Source organism: Cygnus olor, chromosome 4, assembly GCF_009769625.2.
Source record: "Cygnus olor isolate bCygOlo1 chromosome 4, bCygOlo1.pri.v2, whole genome shotgun sequence".
Lineage (NCBI taxonomy): Eukaryota > Metazoa > Chordata > Aves > Anseriformes > Anatidae > Cygnus > Cygnus olor.
The window spans coordinates 27657977-27676207 of NC_049172.1; the positions used below are offsets into that span (position 1 = coordinate 27657977).

The 18231-nt window shown below is 37.1% G+C and overlaps 1 long non-coding RNA gene across 1 annotated transcript; it reads right to left on the bottom strand.

Moving 5' to 3' along the window:
• Positions 1–12847: 12847 nt before the first annotated feature.
• LOC121070019 lies at positions 12848–16737 on the bottom strand. Its single transcript, XR_005819830.1, has 5 exons — positions 16675–16737; positions 16259–16411; positions 15558–15619; positions 13679–13899; positions 12848–13028 (listed from the first exon to the last, which is right to left on the bottom strand). It is a non-coding gene; the product is annotated as an uncharacterized LOC121070019 (long non-coding RNA).
• Between the last annotated feature and the right edge of the window lie 1494 nt (positions 16738–18231).

Here is an 18231-nt window from a genome sequence, read left to right on the forward strand (position 1 = left end):
CAAATAGAGTCTGGTAGTGAAGAAAATTATAAGACTATCAGCAGAGATGAAAAGGGAAGTAGCTTACACAAAAGAAGTGGAATGTTAGGGTATGTTGTGAAATTCAGTGAACTTGATAGATCACTAATGTGCAAGGAAAAAAAAAAAAAGATACCTACATTATCTAAAAATGCAGTTCTTCATAACAATAGCAACTCCAGACAGCATATCTACAAAGAAAACAAAATGAACAGTGTTTAAAGTTACTTGGTTAATTCACAGCACAGCAAAACGCTAGCTTATAAAATGCATCCAACCTGCTGCTACTTGTGTTTATTGCTGTTTCAAAAGGCCTTTTCGAAAAACTTTCCAGTACTTTTTATATATACCTTAAATATATAGTTCCCTTTTGCAGCTTAAATCCCTTGCTTATTGCTTCCAGGAGTGTTAGTAAAGCATGTCTTCTCTGCAGCAGTATGTATATGTATGTAAATAGATGCATGGAGTTTTAGTACTGATTCATATCTGTAACACACCTTTATTTTACTGCCACAGAACCAAATTGTTTTTTCCAGCTGCATTGGTTGTAGTCACTGTCTTTCTTCCCTCATGCTCTATTCAGGGCATTGACACCAGAGTTTGCAACTGTCAGCAAAATTTTTACATGTAGAACTAGGGTCAAATATGGATTTACTGATCACATGGGCAGGCACAAGGCAGACCAAGAAAATTGAGGTCAGCATTCAGGATTACAGTGTATACCAAACATAATGCAATTCTAAATCAACATATATGAATGTGAGTGGTATGCTGAACAACTTTGGATATGAAAAGTGTTGCTATGAGCCCTCTAAGAGTTAGACATTTTGAATTAAGGATTTAGCTTCAGAAGTCCTGCTCTGAATCTGCTGTATGGTCTTGAAACAGGCAGATGCAAGACACAATGGGAAACTCTCCCCTTTTGGAATTTAATCAGACCCTGGGAGACCCAAAAGTTCATTTCTGTTTCTATGATACATGCTTTTTTAGCAAATGCCTGGAGTGAACTCAGCAGGGTGCATGCCCTGCTGTACTCTGTTGCATTCACTCTGGTAAGTCTCAGCAACGCTTTGTTTCCTACAGAAATGAACGAACAACTTCAGTCCTGGAATAATAATTCTCTCTGGTAGCTTGCAAAACTTGTTAATCCATTCTAAGCAACCGAGATAGAAATGCACACATGCACACACGCTCACTCACATACACACTCAGATGAGGGGCTTAGCAGCCTCTGCTGTTCAGGGTCTCAGACATTTCTCCCCACTTGTTCCCAGTTTGTTTGAAGTGATCTAGAAGCTTCAGGGTTAGGATCAGGGACTGAAAACTTTGCAAGCGTGATCAGGAGGAAAAGCTTGTGTGAGAAAAGTGGTCCTAGGCTTTGAAGTAATACCAAATTTCATGTTTTCAGCTTTTGGGAAAAACTAACCACAGTTTGCAGGTGAAGTAGATGTTTTCTTTCATCACCTAAAGTTGCTGTTGCATCCAACACAAGTATACACACCCTGTCCATGCACAGATGTGAGCTGAATCGAGTCTGCGTGGGCATTCCAAAGCTTTTAGGTATTTGACAAGGCTTTTAGTGCAGCCAGAGGAAAGATCGGTACTCGCCTCTATTCAGCAAGGCCTCAGTGCGTCAGCTGGCCTAGTTACATTGTCTTCAGGGGAATTTGACTTAGAGTGCTGCCTTTGTGTGTGTTGTTCATTAACACAGAAAAATCTCAGGGCAAAATAGCCTGTGATGTAAATACCAAACATCAGCTTTGTGTGGCCCAAATGCTCCTGGGAGGTCTCTGAAACTCTCTGAAAGTCTCAATTCAGGAGCCAAAATTTTAAACAGATGTCCTTCTTACATATTTGCTTAGATGTCCTCCTCATAGCAGTACTGTGCTCAGTAGCAATAATGGGAACATTTGACATTTTTCAAAGAGCTGCAAATGTACATAAGTCTGGCACTACCACCTCATTTTCAATATACCATACAACTCTATGACTCCTTTCTTTTGACCTATGCCCATCTCAACTTCTTTCTGCCTAAACAGATCAGCTGATATCTTTTTTTGTTTTGTTTTGTTTTGTTTTGTGCTCATCTATTGAATCCTAATACCACAGGCTTTGCCTGTGAGGCAGCTTTGGTATAAGCACTAATGTCTTTCTCAGCTGTGAAACCATTATCAACCTCAGTGACCATTTTACATATTGTTCCCCATTTGATCTCGGTAACCACAGTAAATATTTTCTTCAGAGCTATGATTTGAATTATTTTTACATGAGGTCCAGCCAACACACTTGGGTGTTATTAGGCATTTATTTGGTGTTGCTTAGATATGTCTAAACTGGGCCAGATAAGCGTCAGAACATAGCCCAGATTACTGGTCTCCAGAGGCTTTCCAACTTGTGGTCTCCTTAAAATCAAGGTGCAATTTCTGTCATAAATTTTGTATTTAGATTACCACATAGCAAATTTCAATCTATAAATATGAATACCATGTTCGTACCCCCCCCCCCAAAAAAAAAAAAAAAAAGTGCGTCTACCATTTTTGTCCTTTAGTTCTAAAGAAACAGTGAAAACTATTTTTTGTCATCAAGCAGGTAAAGGCACGATATGCTGATTATTAGACCTTGTTCATTTCATTTATAAGGTAATTCATTTTTATTTTGATAGTAGAAGTGATCAAGAATGGGTTTGTAAATATGATTCTGAATGGATTGTTAAGCCCTATCTACAGCCACACTGCTTGTTCTTTTCACATTTAGTAGGTTCCTGCATGAAATCCTATTTCCTCCCACCATTACAAGATAACCCGTTGAATTGCTCAGTGTCCTTAAATTGCAAGCTGGAACTACAGATGTTTGACAATGGCTCTCATTCTCCTTGCCCATTTCAGAGGTGTATTGGCTAAACTGACAACTGAGACTTATCAAGTGTTCCCCTCTCTAGTCTTCAATATCAGACTGTTGAGTGTTTGCTCATTTTCAACCACAAAAGGTCAGGAGGTCTTAATGTGTCGAAGTTGCTTTCTCTTACTCGACAAATCCAGGGTTGAAACTTTTTGCTGAAGGCTACAGTTTTGTCATGTACATTGAAAGCCTTCAGCTCTAATTTGAAGTCAGTAAATCATGAGAAAATATCAGGGACATAAATGACTAGCAAGGTCATGACTCCTTTTCAATGTGAGGCAATCAAGAACTGGGACAATCATGAAAGGAAGCAGCCTATATGAAGATGTAAGCCGGGTTGTTCGCTGAATAGATCTGAAGAATTCAGTGTCTTCACAGTTGAACTATTCCTTGAGATGCCTAACACATTCTTTATGCTGAAAGATAGTTTCTTACCTGATAGTACTTTCCGGTGGAGGCTGAAGTAATCCTCATGAACTCTGAGGTATTTTACAATCATGAGAATGCCAGTAAGGTTTCTGGCCCTGAATGTGCACATGCAGGCAACTTCCAAGGTAGATCTCTAAAAACAGTGGTAGCTGGGGGATTCTTCAATGGTATCAGGGTCTTCAAAGAAAATGCTTTTCTGCATGCGTGTATGTGAATTTTGTGAATTCTGTGGCTATGAAGGAGAATAAAAGGAAAGTAAAGACTGATAAAACTCCTGGATAGCTAATGGTGATACCATAAGCTTGAATTTGCTTCTCTTTTTTACCTTTTCTTTATTAAGAAGAGCACTCTTTCACTCTGTTTTGGAAACATCTTCCATGGAAACACATTACTTATTTCAGAAGAGGTAAATTAATGTATGAGTGAAGAATAAAATTTACACCAGTGTCAAGATGACTACAAGTGACTACAGGGTCAAAACCTCAGCAATTAAAATGAGGGACCCTCATTCAATGAAAACTTGTGAAAGGCCAAAAGAAACACAGGCCTGTGTATGAAATTATGCAATTCTTGTATCAATTGCAGGCAAAAAAAAAAAAAAAGTTTAGATTTTTAAGTGGGCAGAATGTTGGCATGTAATTGTCCTTCGCTATGGATCTCTGCTGTTTTACCATGTTACTTTCAAGAGATGGTGCCATCATCTACATTACAAATAGGCTTGCTATTTGTTAAGAACCAGTCTATTAAAGTATAGGTTTGCTGCAGATTAACATTTTCTCTCTAAATCTGAATTTACAGGCTGGAGTATTCTGGAGTCAATGTTAACCATGATGATCCACAGTTATGCTTTAAAGATTGCACTGAATTCAGAGAAAGCATTTAGCAAGGAAGCATACAAACTTTATACAAAGGGGAAAATTGCCACTGCAATAGCTTTGAATGTTAAGTAAATAAATCAATGGTTCTCTCCAAAGGGAAAAGGGTGGGAAAAAATAAAAAAGCAGCAAACAAAGAAACCTGAACAAGCCAACCATCACCAACAAAGAAACACTAGGAACTGCTTCACTTGAAACTGGAACTAGAGAATTGCAGAGAGCAAAGCAGAGTTAATGCATACCTAGTTTAAAGGGGATGGAGGTGGAGGGGCAGCAGGGGTTGCAAATAGAAATCAGTATCCATTTCAACCACAAATCTGAACAACTTTTTCCTTTAAGAATGCCTGTAAAGACATATGACATTGTGGAACCGAGAGTTTGAGAACTACAGATGTTCAGCTGAAGAATAGGAAAGAGGTTCTCATGTATCAGTCACCTAGGATAGGGAACTGGGACATACCTTCAGAATTTATTTCTATGAAAATATATCATGCATATAATAAAAAACTGCATTTGAACACATTTCTTACCTAGAAAGTATTTGTAAATCATGTTATCCAATGCCAAACTTCTTAATGCAAGTCAGACTTCGTATTTGTATTTCAAGCTAGACTCACTACTTGACATTTTTGTATTTGAGCTGTTTAGTACTTGGAACACATTATAGAATACAGAGATAAAAAGCTTAGCATTTGTTGTCAAAATTAATTGCTTCTGTGTATCTGCTTCTGCTTGACTCATAAATGGACTAAAAAGGCTTTGGGTATCCAGCTTAATTGAAAATATGTAAAATTGTCTGTTCAGGAACTTCTGGATATATATTTTGAAAGTGATCTGAAGCTCACATACTTGTTTGGCCCAAGTGACCTTGCTGTTTTAGCACTATAATACTACTTAAAATGTTTATGGTATCTCATGTATTTAACTCTTAAATATGTGGTTATTTCTTAAAGACATATTTAAATAACCATCAGCCTGATCCAGGCAACTATGCCTAAGTCATAGAACATATTTTTTTCTTGACAGCCAACAAGGTATTTTGAAAACTTCTACAACACTTCAACATTCAAAACAAAATAAACAACACTTTCAGTACAGGCATTATGCAGAAAGTCATTCAAAATAAAGTTATGGTAAGGAGACAAAGAATAGACAGTAGAGTGCCAAACAGTATTAAGTTCCTATTGATGACCTTGACTCCGCAAACACTTATACAAATATTTATATGCATGAGGTTAACATGTATAAAACATTTGAAGGACCCAAGCATAGAGTTTGAAAAGTGTTACTCACAGCTTACCTTGCAGAGCTTTTGAAATAGCAGAACAGTGTTATACCTTACAACATATTTTTTTCTTGGTTTTGTGTCAAAACATTAATGATTTGCTTTGAAGTACAAAGTCTCAAGAAAGAGCTTTTTAAATTTTTTCTTGAAATATTTGCTTCAGACATTTGTCAAATGAATATAAGAAGATTATAGCAGTTTAGAGCTGTCTGAACTTGTGCTGTCTAGACAACAAGCTTAAATTCAAAGACAAAATATTAAACTCCAAATCTATAAAGTCTTATGCACATACATAATACTACTAATGGACCAGTCTAATTGACTTCACTGGGTTATTTGCATACACAAAGTTAAATACATTATTATCTTAGATTTGACTGTACAAACACAAGCAAACAAACAAACAAAAAACTATCCCCCCCATCCTGTTCATTCAGGTTAAATAACTACTTTTTCAAACCAAGTAAAAATATGGCAATTAAGCCTCCAACAAAATTTGTGAGCTCTGATTTATATTTATTTTTTTAGCTCTGTAATGTATATGAAGACACACACCAAACTTTTAATATGTGCTTTTCCAAAAGGTATTGAAGGTATTGAAAGGTATGACCTGTTATGATCTCTTCCTGTGATCTCCTCAGGACACTATTCAACTGGCCCTTAACACTACTTTCTAAACAGTTAACCATGTCTAGATGAAAGGCCAGGACTATTCCCAGTTTTGTAATGTACTGTGCCACTAATGTATATAGTAATGTAATTAATTCATCATGAAAGAACTCTTACGGCTGCCATGTGAAATGACAAACACCAGTAAATATTATACCAACTATATAACTTGATGGTTCTCTCTACAGCAAATAACTTCAACCATTATTTCAAAACCCTTTTAAATACTGACTAGAAAGGTAGCCCATTAATGTCTTTGATTTTCAGTTTATCATTTTATATTGTTGCTTATTTGTGTGTTCTCTCAGACAATTTCCATCTTCTATTCCTCTGTCATCTACCCAGTCATCCATTTATTTTATCTGCTCCTTTTCCAGTATTTTCTTTCCTTACATACTTTACTTCATATTATTTGTGTCTTAGCTGCTTTTAGAAAGTAAAATCATAGAATGGCTTGGGTTGGAAGGGACTTGTAAGCCCATCCAGTTCCAACCCCCCTGCCATGGGCAGGGACACCTCCCACCAGACCAGGTTGCCCAAAGCCCCATCCAGCCCAGCCTTGAACACTTCCAGGGATGGGGCATCCACAGCTTCTCTGGGCAACCTGTGCCAGTGCCTCTGAAACCACTCTCTGAGAGAAGAATTTCCTCCTTATATCTAATCTAAGTATACCCTCATTTAGTTTAAAGTTGTTAACCCTTGTCCTACTGAGTAGCAATGACTATGCACATTATTTGCTGCTAAAAGGTCCCACATCTTTCTCCAAAGCCTAGAAAACACCAGCCCTGTCCCCTTGTATCAAGAGCATCAAGATACAATCTTCTCCAACTGCTCTACCTTCCACAGCTAACTTGTCATCCTCTGGTTTGGGACCAGTTTATATTCATCTGTCTCTGAGATTTAGCTCTAGGACAATAAAACCCTGAGGCATGTCTGTACTTACACTAATTTGTTGTCATGTTATTCCCCCAAAACCTGAGGATTTTCCCTTAAGGACTTCTTGTTTCTCCTTGAAGCTGCATGCCATCATGCTCTTTATTTCTGGTTAAGGGGCAAGTGATGTGCATTTGCTTGGATGTTTAGTTCAGTCAGGAGATAACTGTGCATCATCAGGCAGCATCCAAGAAACCATATCTCATGAGAGTGAGAAGTTTCTGTAGCTGTGCAATGCCCATGAGGCCCAAAGCTTTCAGTACACGTGCTTGTGATCAAATTGGAGAAGTCTCCAGGTTTCAGGAGTTTACTGCATCCTTAGTGCTCGTGAACAGAAGATTACTCTTGTCCTGGGTATTGCGAACTCTGCAAGCTCAGTACCTCTCATATAGGCCCTGTTAGTTTGCACACAAGCTTCTGATGTTCCTGCGCTATGAAATATGCCCCCATGACTTATCTTCTGCACTCCATTTAAAGGTTTATACTGCAGCTCTTCAGTGACCACTTCAACACTACTGACAGATGCACTGCCTGTTGAATCAGGAAAGGTCTTCATCTCAGAGAAAAGTGATCCCCATGCCATTAACCACAATCAGGAAATAAGGAGTCAAGCAAACAACATTCCTCTCAGATAGCATTGTCTGTCCTGTTTGTAGTATGGTGTCTCTCCCCTGAATAGAGGGAGAAATCTATTGTGTTCCAGAAGCTCCACATTGTTCATCCTTTCAGACAATGGTGATTGCAAAACCATCAGTACTTAAAATACAGCAATACAACCTAATTACCCAGACCAGTCAAAACCTTCCTCCTTTTTAATATCATCTCGCAGGGTAGGAGATGCTTGTGTTCATGGTCTCCTTTGATATAGTACAGCTGTGTAAGCTTGATCTAAGTGCCATGAAAACAGAGAAGCTGTGCAAAACAGCTGTGGGAAGTCTTATCTGGGTCCTCCAACCACTTGTTAACTCAGGAGCTGCAATTATGCTCAGGCATTGGAGCATAATTGCAATTATGCTCATGTCCTTAGCCACTGCCTGAGCTATGACATAGCTGTACTGTGCCTGGCATTTCATTTTTCCTTACCTTCTTGATTTGGCTTCCTGGCTTGGCCTTGGACCTGCCTCACCGCTGTTACCTAGTGATCGCTGGACTGTTAACTGAACCTGGTTAGCGGACCCTTTCCCTGCTCTTTTTTGGGGATACTGTGAGATTACGCCCTGATGGCGAAGGCACTGCCCTGCTGGCTGGATTGTCAGTCATGGCTCCTGACTTGCCGTCTCTTGCAAATGGCCTGGTCTGTCTGCTGACAAAACCCCTCAGAGAATGAGACCCATCTCTGATGCCCTGGGACAGATGTTATTTTGTCTGCATATACAGTGGCATCCTTCAGTCTGTTCTGGTACCCACACAGGTGCCACCTCTCCACCTTTTAAAGCACGAGCACTGCAGCATGAAGTAGATGTGTAATGCCATCTATCACCTTTCCTGCTGTAACTGGAAGGCATCAAGCAGGTATTCCAGGTCCTACAAATATTCAGGTGTCAAATTCTCATAGTTATCTACAATATGGCCTACTGGTTCTGGTTGTACATAGGAATGATGTTGGGTTTTTTTTTGTTTGTTTGTTTGTTTTTTCCCCTCTCCTCTCTTGTATTGCACGTTCAGACCACATATTCATGGTCCTGTCACAGATCCTTTGTGATGTTACTGGAGAGTTGCTTACTCCCCTCAAACAGTCTATGCACTCACATTAAGTACAGGAATTTATTGCTGTTTCTGTCTACAGGGTAGCATTTTGTACTCCTGAATGGCAGGTAAAAATCACATTGTTCTCCTCAACTGAATTCTCCATAAACCCGGGATCTGCTCAGTCTCTCTGAGGTCAGCAGGGACAGTTTCTTCAGGACTGGATATCACAGAACACTGTTACATGCGATAACTGTTTTTGCTCTAACCAGTGCTATTAGGGGAGCCAGGCAGATAGGCCCAGGCCCAAAAGGAAAAAAAAAAAAATTCTAAACCCGGGATCATTTGTTTTAAGAATGTGACATCAGAGATTCATCAGCACCGGTGTTGTGTGAAAAGTTTTAAATCTGTGTTCTTATGGGACTTACTGTTTTGAACTTTTTGATTTTTAATTGTTATGACCTTGAAAATTACAATTATATGAAAAAAAAATCCCTTTAAAAATGTCCTATGGAATATTTATCCCCTTTCAGTTGAACAAATTACTTTTAGTATGTTCTGATAAATCTTTAGCATTTTAAAGTAAACTGGAGGTGAACTAAAAATAAAAATAAATAAATAAATAAATACCTGTTATTTACTTAGCTACTGCCTTAGCATACTAGCTATTACATCTCACTACTTCCCATGGACATATAAAATATAGTTTCTGTTATGGTTGAAACCTTTGATCCCTTGACAGAGAATGGAACATATTACATAAAGATAACAGTTCAGAAAGCAGAAAAAAATTGACTTATCTGCAATGTACCATGCACATTAGAATTATGAAGGATTTTTCAAAAGAAAAAAAAATAAACGTTCATTGACAGAAAAGCCTCCTCACAAATTATTTCCAACTACACATTAGTAGGTGTACATATATAGATATATATGTGTACTTCTGAGAATTGCCTTAATATGGGGAAGACAAAAACTGCTGCTGGAAATAATGAACTCTTAAGAAAAATACTCTCACGCTGAGCAGGTTTTTTCCATAACCTTTCGGTTTAAATGGAAAAATCTCAAGCAATCTGTATTAACTTGGAGTCCAATTTTTTTTTTCTATCTTTGTATTTGAGAGTATTATAATTAACTGAATGAAGAAATAAAATCCATTTTAAACTAACAATTATGAGAACTGGCAATATCTCTACTTTCACATCCAGTGGCATGTGTTGTGATGATCTGCACCCTAGGGCTGTACCTATATACTTACCAATGCAGTCCTTAAAATGTGCTATAAGGAAAACTGGGTATCGTGCCAAGAAATTCAAACCGAGACACACCCACAAGGACCAATAACCTAGGGGTTACTGAATTATGCCCAAAAAATCAGACACTGAAAATATAATTGCTGTATATGAGATATAGGAACATTTCATTCAGTCAATCTTCTATTGCAAAGCACATTTCAGTGTGTCAGGCATGGGCTTATAGAGCCTGCCTGAATACAAATGTATTTAATTGCTTTCTGAAATGATACCAAGGAGAATTATAAAAATACAGAGAAACCCTAGAAGAGCTATAGAACTTCAGAAACTAACTGTTTAATAAAGCAAACAGTTTATTCATAAACGTGCCATTTATAAATTTAAATGCATTTTAAAGCTTGTCTCTTCTTTGGGGTAATAACGCTATTTTTATTTTCTTTTTCCTCAAGCAGCAGGTTTACACTTGTTCTCAAGTACTAAAAAAATGCTTTTGACTCAAAACATCAAGCTTAAACTAATGAGCTTTATTTTATTTTGTTGTTGATTAAAAATATAAAATATATGTACTTGACATAGTATCAACTATTGTAAAAAAAAAAAAAAAAAGATAATATTTCTTGAGGGATGTTCACATGTTGCCATAGAATTAGTTTGAATGATATTCTGGTGTAGTAATACATTTGGAGCTGAAAGGGTTGTGCAATTATGTAGACAGTATGCATTAACCATGTTTATTGTGGTAGCCAAGGCTACACTTCAGCTAGGGACATCTTTCTGCCTCATCCATATTCTATGCCTGAAAACTATTTACTTGGTTGGAAAGTTAAATAATAGTTCTGTCTTACATATTTTTCCCCCATTCACTTTCTGAAGATCAAATATAAGTATGCTCTGTGTTATGCTGACAAATGCTAAAAGTCGCCACTTTTCCCTCCAACTCCCCAGTCTTACAGAGCTAATTGTTTGTGTCAAGGGAGAAACAACACCACTTTTTCTTTTTAGAAGTGATATTTCAAAATTGCAAGGCCCAACTCTTTGAAGGTCCTTTCTTAAACAGTCTGGAAAGCAGTTTCTAGAACAATAAAATTTCTGGAGAATTTCATGTCTTCATTGTGTAAATTCACTCAAACAGAAAATACCAGCAAAGAACCTGGGGGATTAAAAGTGTATGAAGTGCTATATAGTTGCTATGTCATGCATACATGAGTCTTCTGTATGATACCTTGCCACTTTACTGTAGTTTGACTATCACTGAAGAATAAGTTAGAAATTTCCTCTGTAGATTAGAACCCAACCTACCGTTGTGTCTGGAGAGGTGTCATTTCTTGCTTTTGAAAAAAGATACCTCTATATTTAGGTGCGTCTAGATGCCCCTAGATTTAGTCTGAAATTTGATCTACCCATGATCTGAACATACGCAAGCTTTCTTTGCTATACCAAGTGAAGACCAAAAGCCTACTGGGGAGGAGGGCATGCTGGCACAGGATCAATGCTAAAATTTGCATGGATCCCTGCTGGCTTGGGCTGTGAACAAAGTGACTGTAGCCTAGCTGTAAAACACCCGGATGCACTTTTCTGTGTGATTTAAAGAAAAATTCCTATATTTATGGAAATCTTCAGGGGAAAAATAATAGTTTCTCTCTGAAATATAAGGACATAAAGCCAAAGACCTCCAGGCTGTATCAATGAAGTTCAGATATCTGATCAGGTGATTAATGCCAGAAAAAATCTTTGTGTTTTAGAGAGGAAAACACCTGCTAATATTCTTTCTAGGCACCAAGAACAAGTAGCTTGCCCAAGGACAAAGAAGATGTCTGTGGCAATACCAGAAAAATAGTCAAGATTTTATGTCTGGATTCTGGGCTTTAACAGTGGAGAGTCTTCTTTGTCTTTCTTATTCAATGTGACTAAAATATTATTTAAGAACTTTCAAAGTGATGTCTTCTGAAACATTAAAAATGCTAATAATTAATTTGCAGTAAATTAAATACATTTCATACTGAATTTATTCAAATATCATGAAGAAGTTGGTTAAGATGTAGTTTGGTCTGTCTATGAGTCAGATTATATGGAGAGCAATAATATTCTCACTTGTCTTTCTCCCCTGCCTAACTACCTAAAGAGCAGCACAATGGGAAAAGCAGAGTGGGGAAAAAAAAAAAAAAAAAGAAAAAAAGAGTATTTAGCTTTAGCCCCTATATAAGGGGTGAAATCCTGAGAGATATTGACCTGGTAGTGAGTACTTTCATTAGAGCAGGGAACAGCAAGGAGGCAGATCGTATATTCTTTATCTTCATGTAGACTGGGGCAGCAAACCAGCAGTTCTTTGCTTGGGGCAAAGCCACAGATGAGTCCAAAGCCAACAGAGTCCATCTGTCTTATATATAACAGATTGGCTAAGTTCATAGTGCAGATTTACACCATGGGCTATAATAGTGATGAAAGACTGAAACATAATGCTACTCACTAGTTTAAAATTGCAACTTTCTTAAATATAAAAATGCTAAAATACTTCCCCACCCCCCCCCCAAGCATGGGAAAAAACAATCCAGGTGTAATCAAGGGCCACTGAAAAAGCTGCAAAAGTTAGCATAGATTGGAATATGGTTTTCACCTTTAGACACTCGGCCACAGAATCATGGTTATTCTTACTCTATTTCTGCCATTGTTTAACTTGTCATTTATCTCTGCAGTAACCTAACTTCAAAAGAGAAATAGAACCAACTTCTTTCTCAGGACCATCTTCTGAATAACTCCATGGACAAGAAAGATGGAGTTAAAATTTTTATGTTATTTATTGGCAACCAAAACAGGGCAGCTCATGGCAATAAATACTTCACTGTAAAGCCAAAGGAGATTGCCTATTTCTCTTCCACTTCAGTTTCAAGAGTAAAGGTCACTCCTGCCCTTGGAGCTTCCCTGAATTAGTGGAGTTTTAGGAAAACTTCACTGTAACCTTGAAGTCTATGAAAACTCCAGTCCCTAGAAAGCAGGAATTTAAAGTCAGGTTCTTGTCATTAGCAGTTCTTATAGGAAAGATAAAATGCTAGAAAAAAAAATAAAATAAATAAAATAAAAATAAAAAACACTCATTTTAGGTAGCCTGTCATTAAGGCTAAAGCACCTAACCTTTCCCATGCATTGAGTGGCAGCTACAATGTGTTTTTGTGTTCTAGTACCGGAAGGTGGCTAATTCCCCCTTTACCTCTACTCTAAGACTCCTGAACTATTTTGGAATGAAGACATTTTCAATGTTCAGCTACATAACAGCTGAGGATAGTTTATTTGAATATACTTCTAAGTAAATTCTGAGAATATAGTTTAAAACATTGTCTGCTTTCTCCACTGCAATACACTTACATCAACTTACAGTTTTTATAATGCCATATAGTAAAATTTCTCTAATATTACCATATATTACAAAAATAATTGAGTCGGTAAAATTATATCTTACCACTTGTTTTTCTGTAAATGAAGAAAAGGGTCTTTTTTTTTTTTTTTATATTATGACTAGTTATACAGCCTCTGGATATTTTGATTTTTTTATGACATTCTTTCCTCATTTCTTAAAGTTTTTCACATTGTTTATGCCTATTTTGGCTCAGGACGGTTATTTCTGTAACTGAACTCACCATTCAGTTGAAGTCCAAATCTCATATTCCACATACGGAGCCCAGCAATCAAATCTTCCACAAAGCATCAGTGGTACCTTGTGTTGTCTTATATACTTTAATTCCTTCTCTTCTTCTTTTTTTAAACAACACACTTTCACTTTCTGTGGTTACTAGACTTCTCCTAAAGGCTTCTGTGACCATTTTCCTTAGCATTATTTTACTGTCTGCTCCTACAGCACCTGAAATATCAAACAAATATCTTATATTCCATTTCCCGGCAGTATTACTTTCAGTACCCTGTCCCTATAGTTTCCACCTGTTCCTGACAATTAATTTCCTGCATCTGCTTTACTGGCAATCCTGCAGGTTTTTTGTTTGTTTATTTGTTGTTTTTTTGTTTTGTTTTGTTTTTTAACTTAGCACTTTCTTCTTGCATAGGCCTAAATCCAGATGGCATTCCTCTATATTTCTAACATTCTCCTTTGTCTTCTTTCTCATGATCTCTAATGAAGGCCAGACTTCCATAAAAAATGAGAAAATGGGAGAAATTATATCTAAGCCCTGTTAGAAGCTGCTACCATTCAAGAAGACAGCTGCAGAAAGATACTACAAATGGCATCAACTAGATGGAGTCTAAGACCACGTGGACTGAAGGAGCAACCTATTTTTTCCTCTATATTTATCAGCTTTATTTCTCTAAAGATTTTTGTCTTTTTACCTCTTTTCTCTTTCCCATGGGATCACCTACCAATATCTGCTTCCTTGTGAGCCTACGTTCCATTTCTGCACTTATCCTCATGTAGTAAGCTCATTTCTCTGCTGTATTTATCACCAGCAGACTTTCTGCCTTGACTCTGGGGACACAGATTTCTTTCTGGCATGATAAAATCTGCCCTGTTTGTTCCAAGATAATCTGTCAGTCTTGAATTGCTTGAACAATATTTTTACTCCTATACTTTATCTCATCCCCACAAGCTCACATATATTTCATCCCCCACATCTGTAATCTTCAGACCTATTTATCTATGAGATCTACCAGGTGACACCTAATGTTAGATGTCACCCAAGGATAGCACACCTGTGGCTGTACTACATGCAGATTCTTCTTGTCTCTACCCCCTTTAATTTCTGTTGCTGTTACCTCACTAGTTGACATTGTCTTCCATTTTATGTAACCTAAATGAAAATCAGAAAATCCTGGAAACACTATTTGTTAAAATGGTCCTTGTGCTGGTTGACATGTCTGTGAAACATTCTGCTTAGGTCAGGCTTTTCTCCTTTTTGAGCAACAGGGACAATTAACTCTCTATCAGCTACAATCAGAGATCTCCCTTAGCAACGAGTCCTCTGTCCTATTACAAAATGTAGACTCAACAACCCCCAGCCAAGTTCTACCATCCTATGTACAGTCAATTTACTTCACTCCAGGAAAAGTGAAGCTCATTGAGGGCAAGATACCTAAATGCACTTTTATTATTTTTTTTTAAAGTATTCCTCCCCCTGCCCTGCCCCGCCCCAGCTCAAAGCAGAATTTTCTGGTTTTTAGGCTGTTGACTATCAGATTCTGTCGGTCTTTGATCAAAGCAATGAATTCTATTTACTGTCTCATGAACTATACTGAGCTTGACAAAGACTTTGTCAGAATTTGACAGACTCTACAATGAAAAGTATTGGGAAACTGCAACCAGAAAAATCTAGCAAAGCTCTGGACAATCAAAAACAAAACAAAACAAAACAAAACAAAAAACATACAAGTCTTTATCTGAACAATATAAACTATCCCACCCACTCTCACTGTTAGACTGTTTCATCTTTGAGTTCAACATGTATGATGTTTGCAGATACCCCATGCATGTTATCTTGAGTGACCTTGATTTGTAAACTGATGATCATCCACTGCAGGTTAGCTGGCCTCTGAGTTGTCTTCTGGTGGGGCAGTCTAACAGATTTCCTGCTTCCCTGGGGAAAGGATGATGGGAAATTAAACATTTCTGAGAAAAGACCACCAAACCACCAAAAGACCACTGCACCATGTGTTACATTCCAGCAGATTAAACCACGGGCTACTGCTAAATGTAGCTATGAAATAGAAAATCTTATTTATCATTTCCTGCTCAGATTTATAAGATGACAAAGAGAAGAAAATGACAGTAGGTCCATATGAAAGAAATCCAAGTGTGATATTTTTACCAGCCAAAAGAGAGCCATGATAGTGTGCTTGCAGTACTTCAGACCAAACTGAGCTGGAACAGTTGCCTCAAAGAAACCTGTTTTAAAAATGAAAATCCATATTTTTCTATGTGGCAGAAGCTCTAGAATACTTTATTTATTATTTCAGAATTATTTCAGAAGATTGGGGCAGCTGAATGACATTGGCACCTCCTTAGTCACAGCAGGATTCTGGCATGCTGTTAGTATTAATATTCATTTTGTCTTTTACAATCGGTAATTTTGTAAAAAAAATCCATAAATATATTGAGATTTCTCTCTCTCTTTTTCATACTGAGATTTCTCTCTCTCTCTCCTTTTTTTTTTTTTTTTTTTTTTTGCTTTGTTTCACTTGCATGTATTCCTATCCAGCTCTAATGATGAATATACTTGGCTGTTGGCAGGTGTACATATATACTGTTGAGCTGGATGTGGAGTTGATCATTCTCTTTTCATGGTTATAAATTGAATTCTTCTGAGTGCATGTTGCAGTATTCACTTTTAGAATCCAGGGAATGTTCTGTGACTCGGATTCCTTTGTATCTATTTGAAAAGAACAGAAATAAAGTGAAGACACAAAATCTAAACATTTCAAATTATAAGACTGAATTTACAACTTTTACCTCTATGGTGTTGGATGCTTTAAAGAAAAGAAGTTTCCTAAAATTGCTGACACCTCTTTTTTGATAGCCAATGCCATTACAAACTTTATATTACTAAAATGACAGAGGAAACTAAATAAATGTGATGCTTCTATTATTCTTAAAACACTAATGTATAAGTAATTATTTGGTCTACAAACCTACCATCAAGTGCAGTCTGTTAAAACTAATATTGTTCTGAAGAACTTATGCAGACTCTGGTCTTTGAACTTAGCTGAAGCAGTAAATGAGACTTTTCAAAAAGCCATTGCTATTTAACAAAAGCATGAAATGTTCCCTCGATTAATTCTATAAGTTTTATTATTAATTTCAGCTGAAGCAGGATCACATTGGAGGGAAAAAGTCCTGTCACTTTGGTCAAGAGACAATGTAGAAAACTAGTCATAAATCTCACTTGCTATTTCTGTAACATTTTATATGACATTATTTAGTGTCACGTATACCCTACCTTATACCAGAAACAGTTCCAAGGCTGTTTTCCTGGGGCAGCCCTACTAGCTCAGTTTAATATAGTTGTAATATAGTTGTTCCTCATAGTTAAATATTTCATAGAATCACAGAATGGTTTGTTTTGGAAGGGACCTTAAAGATCATGTAGTTTCAAAACCTTTTCCATGGGCAGGGACACCTCCCACTAGGCAGAGTGCCTTTTAAGTATGCCATCCCAGGTGTGCTGTATTGATATTACTTTCTCCAGGGAAAATGTATAAAACTATGGATGAGTTTCTGAGGGCAAAAGTCCTCTCAAGATTGTAGAGAAGATTAGAGAAAGAAGCAGGTGCATGAAAGACATCATAATGCATTTCTGACAGAGTGATGATGACAGCTTACTGAATGCTGTCAGATAGAGAAATATTTGATGTCATCAATAGGCATGCAAGGATAAAAAATGCAGATACAAGGGGAAAGAAGTGGTTGAGGGAATAGAAGTCATTAAAGGGACTTAGGTGAGGCACATGGGAAAGCACAATGGAAAAGATGCAGGGAGTTGGGCTGACAGAGAGAAAAGAAAAAGGCATGTGCCTGCAGATAAATAAGGGTAGGACAGTAAATAAAAGGACTGGACTTTTATTGAGGAACAGCTATAAGACCAGAGTGTCATAATTAAAACAATTGAGAAACAGAAAAGTTAGAAAAGATAAATCCTGAATGCCTCCATCTATGCAAATTTTGTACTAGTGAGTGGAAGTACCAAGAGTAACTTTTTATTCCTCACTCACGTGCAGACTTCAGGGTAAAAACAGAGGAATCATATTAGAGAAGGTTTAATTTATTTACAAATATTTGTTACTAAGATTTGATACTGTAACTAGAATATTTATATTATTGGTGGTTTCATTTTAATTACATGTAGAAAAATATAAAATAATCCGGTTTTGAAAACCTGTGAGTGGCAGCGGTATGGAAAACAAGCAGCAATAGCAGCGAGTACTAAAATTTGCACAGGTTTATAGATTTCTGGCTTCATTAAAAGCGAAATACTAGCTTCATCAGTGTTGGGTTTCCTAAGTGAGAATATTTGCCCAGATTTTCAGTGCAAGGCCAATCTACCCAGACAGCATCTGATTGTCTCTTGAAACCACAAAGATGAGAGGTATAAAGAAAGTGGAAAGTAAAAAAAGATAAATAAAAATAAAAAAATAGCCCAAACTTACACCAGACACAGACTTTTAGATAATTTAACTCTCACTTGTATGAATA